Source organism: Egretta garzetta, unplaced genomic scaffold (genome assembly GCF_000687185.1).
Source record: "Egretta garzetta isolate BGI_Z169 unplaced genomic scaffold, ASM68718v1 scaffold26, whole genome shotgun sequence".
NCBI classification, from domain to species: domain Eukaryota; kingdom Metazoa; phylum Chordata; class Aves; order Pelecaniformes; family Ardeidae; genus Egretta; species Egretta garzetta.
Genome location: NW_009260070.1, coordinates 63,671 through 70,198, shown reverse-complemented (window position 1 = coordinate 70,198; position 6,528 = coordinate 63,671).

Genomic DNA, 6,528 nt, shown 5'->3' with positions numbered 1-6,528 from the left:
CCGACTTCGCTGCCATCCCTGGTTACAGCACGGCTTGGCAGCCATTCACTCTGGCAGTGACAAAGTCCTTAGCAAACATTTTGTTCCTGCTGGACTTCAGAGGCTAGGCAGGTATGGGACCACCTCCGGACCCAGCAGCTAATCCTTTCCTAGGAGATGACTGTCACAAATACAAGCAGCAGCTAATCCTATAAACCCTTCACTCCTGGTTGCTTTGCTCCCAGCAACCAGGGTGGAAATCCATTCGCCATTCCCAACCAGCTAACGCTGGGCAGCCGGAGCGAGAGAGAGCCTCACAGAATGGCAGGGGCTGGCAGGGCCCTCAGGAGCTCACCCAGTGTCACCCCCCTGCTCCAGCAGGCTCACCCAGAGCAGGGGGCACAGAACAGCAGCCAGGCGGGGGTTGAATATCTCCAGAGAAGGAGACCCCACAGCCCCCCTGGGCAGCCTGGGCCAGGGCTTGGGCACCCTCAAAGTCAAGAAGTTTTTCCTCATCACTGTGAGGGTGACAGAGCACTGGAGCCTGCACTTTTGGGGGCTGTTGTAAAGGGCTGACAGGAGCAGAGAGGCCCCTCCGAGGCAGAGCACTGCTGGAGGCACATCCCTGGAGGCAGAGTTGGACCCTTACAGACGCAGGGTTTGCTTATTCCCCACCTGCCTCTCTGGCACAGAATGGAGCCTTCTTCTGCAGAAAAGAGGAGGAACTTCAGAGCGCCTCTGCAGGGAGGGGAGGGCCAAGAGACGCCAGGGAGGGTGCGAGACGAGGCCCCAAACCACCCACCCAGCACAAGTGTTTGGTGCCGGCTGGGGAGGAGAAGCCCGGGCTGGGAGGGAGATTTTAATGCATTTTTGCCACCAGAAGGCAGTGGGGAGCTGCAGATGTGAACAGTGAGAGTTCAGCAGGACCTGGGAGAAACAGCAGAAGGAGACTCTCCCTCTGCTGTGCCTGCTTATAATCCTCTCGTTCAGCCCCCTTCGCTGTCCTTAGAAAAACACAGGGAATTGCAGCTTACCAACAGAGACTTGTTATCATTTTCTTTGGGAAATAAATGTTCATCAGCACTTTTTCTGAATAACAGCTATATGAGACAGGAAAATCTAAGTATTAGAATGGAAAGGTGGGGATGGTCTCCAGAAGCCAGGATGCACAAGCAGCCGTGGAGCAGCAAATGCATTGGCAATGCTCTAGTTGGGAGCACTGCAGTCCCCCAGGCACAGCAAGCAGTGTCCTGCCTGCAAAGGGAGGGATCCCAGCCGGGGACAAAGGTGCCAGGGATCTTCTGGCTGCTCCTTAGGGCAGAAAGTCTCTGGCTGTGCAGGACACCTCTCTGCCAGGCATAGTTAAGTCAAGGAACGCCCCAGGTAGTGGAAGGAAACTCAGACACCGTATGCAGTTCAGGGATTTGAAACCAGCCCTGGCAAGGCAGCCGGGGAGGAGCACCACTGGCCAGGCCAAGGGGCCGTGCAAGGACCAGAGCTGCTAGCGACTGTAGCTTCTGCAGGGCCTCTGGTGGGTTTGTGAGCTTCGTTAGAAGCTGGTGTCAGGAAATGGCTCTTAAGTCCAAATTATGTGGAAATATTTTCACCTGCTTGCCAACAAATTGGTAAGTTCTAACTGAGAAATGGACATAAATCCTCAGCACACACTTTCCTTACTCCTCCATCTGCTGAAACTTTCTTGGGGTGAGCACAAGCATGGACCACCCCTGGCACGGACCACTCCCTTGAGCAGGGATTCTCCAGCACTGCTGCTGTTTTCGGAGGGGGAGCCAAATGTGCAAAGTCACCCTGCCCTGCAGCTCCAACGTACGACTGAGTGGTCAATAGGGATACAGTGAGTGCACGTGAAATCCTTGCTGGCCGGTTGCAGCCACCGTGGCTGCAGTGCAGCTGTGCTGTGACCCTCCCTGTAGGCATGCGCTCGCCCTCGCACCTCACGTATGGCGGGGAAGGAGCTGGTTCTAGGAAAGGATTTCTCTGGGAGGGCTGTTTCTCAGAAGCGAGTCCCTCCTGCACATTACTGACTTAGAAAGGGTCTTGATGGCAATTTAAGAGGTTGCAAAGCTCAGTTGTCCACCTGGGCCATCCACCATGGACAAAGACCCACAAAAATGACTGAAATATTTGCCTCCTGCGATCCAGCCTCTTCAGCGCCAGGAGCTGATGGTTGTGAGTGGGGAGAGTGGCAGGTCTGGAGAGGTCACGGAGTTATGTGCTGCTAATTCCCTGTTTATAGACTTCCACAAGTCAGGATTAGGATGGGCCAGGGGTACAAGGTAGCCTTATGCTGTTTATGTGGCATGTCAGGAATGCAGCTGCTCTACTGTGATTTTTGCCTATTTTTAAAGAAGAGGATGTGGTGGGAAAGGCAGACAGCTGCTGAGGGGGAGCACTGTGCTGAAGCCAGCTCAGTTACCCCAGGGTTGCATTTGGCCCCAGATCCCTGGCTTCTCCTGCAGGGCTGGAGGCATTTGTGTCCCTTGAAGCCAAGGGGGGAATGGGGTGCAGGTGGGGGGGCTTCTGGGGAATCCTGGCCATGGGGCCTTGCCATGCCCTGGAGCCATCACATGTTGGCATGGGAGAAGAGGCTTCCTGCATCCTTCCCTTCACAGAGCCAGTCGTGAAGTTGCCCTGTCCTTCTCTCTCCTAGATAATAAACACATTTACCTCTTTCCTTTCTCCCTGTTATAGTCTACCTTTGAGTGGAATTTCAGTTGCCATTAATTGCACCCCATCAGTCTGTCAAGACATTTGGAAACTTGACCACTGAGAACTGAAAATGGTTTTTGTTCTTAAAAAAACCAACCAAACAAAAGCTTCCTTGGCAAAACAATTGCTTCCAAACAAATGAACGAACAAGCCCTGAAGCAGACAGCCCCCCTGGCTAGCTAGATGCAAGGTGGTACCAACTCACAGGGGGTGTTGTGTGTTGCTCTATGGATACCAGTCACAGAGGAATTAGCATGGAGCCACTAAGCAGCTGGGGGAGAGCAGCTATTGTCAGTCGCTGTTGGCCCTGGCTGATCCGAAACATGTGAAGTAAAGCGGAAAGACTTTCTGTTTCAGCACAGCGTTCTCTCTTTTGGCCTCGTTGCTAATAACACTGAAAGACCCTCTCTGCGCCCTGCCTCCCATCAAGCTGTGTGGAATGAGGATTTTGTGCTTTGCAAAGTTTTGGGCGTTGCTGATGTACTCAGGCCACCAAAGTGGTGGTAGCCTGTTGTTACTGCTGGCAGTCTTTAGATGGCTTGCATCTGAAGGGTACTCTGCGTTTCCCTAGCGAGGGAATAACTCCTGTTGCATGTGTTGCAACCATGCTCAGGTAAAAATGCTTCAAGTGTGAGACCATCAGGGAGGACACAATTCAGGGGGATATTTGAGGCCCACTCTCAAGCAAACCTACATCTGGTCTGTGAAGGAACTGTTGGAAAGGGGTACAGTGGGAACCAAATGGTGCCCAGCAAACTGGTGCAATGCCTAAGGGAGCCACAAAAGCTGCGTACAACCCATGGAAACCATCAAGATTTCCTGAGCTTATGTCCAGACCAAACTTGCACCTATTTTCTTGTCTGGTTTAACTCTGAGCTTCCAGGTCCTGGAAGTTTTCTGTAAAGTTCCTGTTCCCAGGGGCACTTCCTAGCTTGTGCAAATGGCATCAGGTGGATGGGTTATCTTCCTCCACCTCAGTAGCCTGCCTCCCCATCTCCTCCCATCCATCTGCTAGTGCTCTGCTTCTGGTTCTCTGATGCTTTTTCCTTTTTCTACTTATCTGCCACCTCTTATTACAGTTAATTTATAACACTGCTTACATTCAGGTTTATTAGCTTTGAAAACAGCAGGACTTCATTATTTCCTTTAGACACTTACGCTTAGCCCCCTGCCCCCCGGTTTTGATAACGTCAGTGTATCTTTTCCCGTTCTCTTTCCGGGCATGCTCTCCAGAGATGTCATTGTAAAGAAATGTGTTTTCCATGAGAAGTGTACCAGGATGCATGGACATTGCCCCATACAGAGATGCGAGCTTGTCTTCCCTCCTGCAGTTCAAAGTCTGAAAGAGCAAAAGTCAGCGTTCTCCCGCTGGTAACCTGCCTCGACTGCCTGCTATCTGTCAGTGTGGTGTCACTAATGCCCCGCAACTCTGACCTGCTTGATTTTCCACTCACTTCTTGTCAGTTTTCCAGATGAGTCTGAAAAGATCTGCTACTAATGTTTGAAATACAAGGAGAGCGCTAGTGATGTGGTAATGCCCTGCAGGAATTAAGGAAGGAGGAATTATTTGGAGATCAGGGTTAGAGGGAATTAAGAATGGAAAGTACTGGCTGAAAGCGCAGGAGGTTGCTCTGTCTGGTAACAGTCCAGTCAAGAAAAGTTTCCAAAAATACAATTATTCAAAGCTGTGGTTCACTTATAAACTGAGGGTTGCCTCTCACCTCTGAGTTCTGCATATGTGGGCTCTGCCAGCCTTGCCACATTGCCCATTTTCTGCCTTTCCAAGTTTACTGCCAAAATCAGAGAACAGCACCCTCCCAAGTATCTTATCAGTAGAGAATGAGGGAAATCACCTGTGGCAATTCCTGAGCACACCTAAATGGTTTTCCTTGACAATGTCATGTTAGCCGTGTGGTATCTGCCATCCCCCTTTCTTTCATCGCCCCTGCCCTGGCACTCCATAGTCTGGTCTAAAAATATCACCTTTATTGGCTGCCAAAGCAGTTAAATCTCTGTGAACGTTTCTTCTGTTCCCTTTATCGGTCTTTTTTTTTTTCTTTCTGGATTATCCCTCTCTCATATTGATTTTGCATTCCTTTTATCTAAGTTCAAACATCTCAAAAATCACAGCATAGGATATGCTTTTAGCAGCTGCTTTTTTTTTTTTCTTAACTTAGGCTGTTCTGTTCCCCACGATGACAAAGCAGCAGAGGCAGGAGCGGGCTTCAGGGCTGCCTGTGCCATGATTCAGCAGGTTGTAAAAGGAAGGAATGCCTTCTTTTTTGGGAAAGGGTGGGAGAGAAAGGGGAGGCATGCGTGACAGGCACGTGTGTGTATATTTGACTTCCTAGTGCTTTTGTGACTGCAGCAGTAATATTGCGCTGTCCTGTGAGTTATGGTGGAGTTAATAAACTGTTTCAAAAGACAGGCTTGAGAGATATGTGGTGGAAAACTGGATTTTGCCTAGATTGGGGAGGGAGCCTGCTAAATTATAGTGCTTTGTTACCCTTTAAAGTATTCCTCCGTGGTGTTTTTAGTTTCTTACTCAAAGCACTTGGTACCTCCTGTGCTGCTTGTTGTTTGTGGCTATTTCCCTGCCTCTCTGTCTGCATCTTCTGTTCAGTCTCTGTGTGTAGCTCAGTCAACGGGCAGGTTTACGAGCCAGCTTGGTGGCTTTCTGGAAAAATGTGAGTGTTTGATTCCAAACTACAGCATAAACAGGGATTTGCTGATTTCATTTATGCTGACCCTTATTTCTGAGCGCTGGGGCCCTGCTTGCATTGTCCTAACGTGGTGGAATTTTCTCTGTGGGGAGACTTATGTTGCTGACTCATTGCATCAACTCAAAACAGATTTATGTTTACCAAAAAACCCTCTTCTTTCTTCCTTCTTCCGGCCCCTCCTAAGCAATATTGAATTTGCTATTCCTGCAGAATACCTCCTACCTGCTGGACCAGGCTGCAGCCCATAGACCACACAGGAGCTTGCTTTGAACTGGGTAGCTCAGATACAGCTTTCCAGCTAACTGTTCTCAGCTAAAGCAGCTCAGATACAAGTTAAAAAGCGTTGGTTACTGATAGGGTAACAGGACCTTGCTTTCCTCATCACAGGACCTCGTTCGTTGCCATCCCACACTGCCACAGGCACGCAGCAGGAAACGGGGACTCCTGAAGATTCATCTCGCTCGGACTTGAGTGCTCCCAGTTACCTCCTCCGGCCTCTCCTCCCAGTCAGCAGAGCAGGGAGAGTTACTGATGCATTTCCCTGTGTTTCTGTACTTGTTCAGATGCATAAACATTAAACACTTACAGAGTATTTCACCTCTACAAAAATACATTATGTTAATTTTGGAAATACAGCACAGCTTAAAGCTTCCAACATTAAACAAGACCTTTAAACAAGAGGCCCTCTCAGCAGCACTGCCATGCTCTAAACGCCTTGCAGCGTGTGTCAAGTTTTAGTTTTCTTAAAACTTCACCTTGTAATTGAGTAAAAAATACTAGAAATGCTTCATTTTCTAAATAGGCAGGAAACCTTGAAAACCCTTCCCAAGGGGCGAAGGACACAAAAAACAAAAGCAAAGGTGAGTTTGCTGTTTAATTTCATTGTGCTGAGGCATGGGGACAGGCGGTAGCCCCCAGCCTCGCCGGACAGACCCTCCCGGGTGAGGCCCCCGGCATCTCCAGCCGCACAGGCGGACCTAGGGCGCCTCCGCTGCGCAGGGTGCAGCAAGACAGGCGGCTGGCGTCTCGCCTTAGGGACTGCGGCGGCAATAGCGGAGCGAGGGCCTCCCTCAGCCCCGCCTTGCCCCCCGACCGG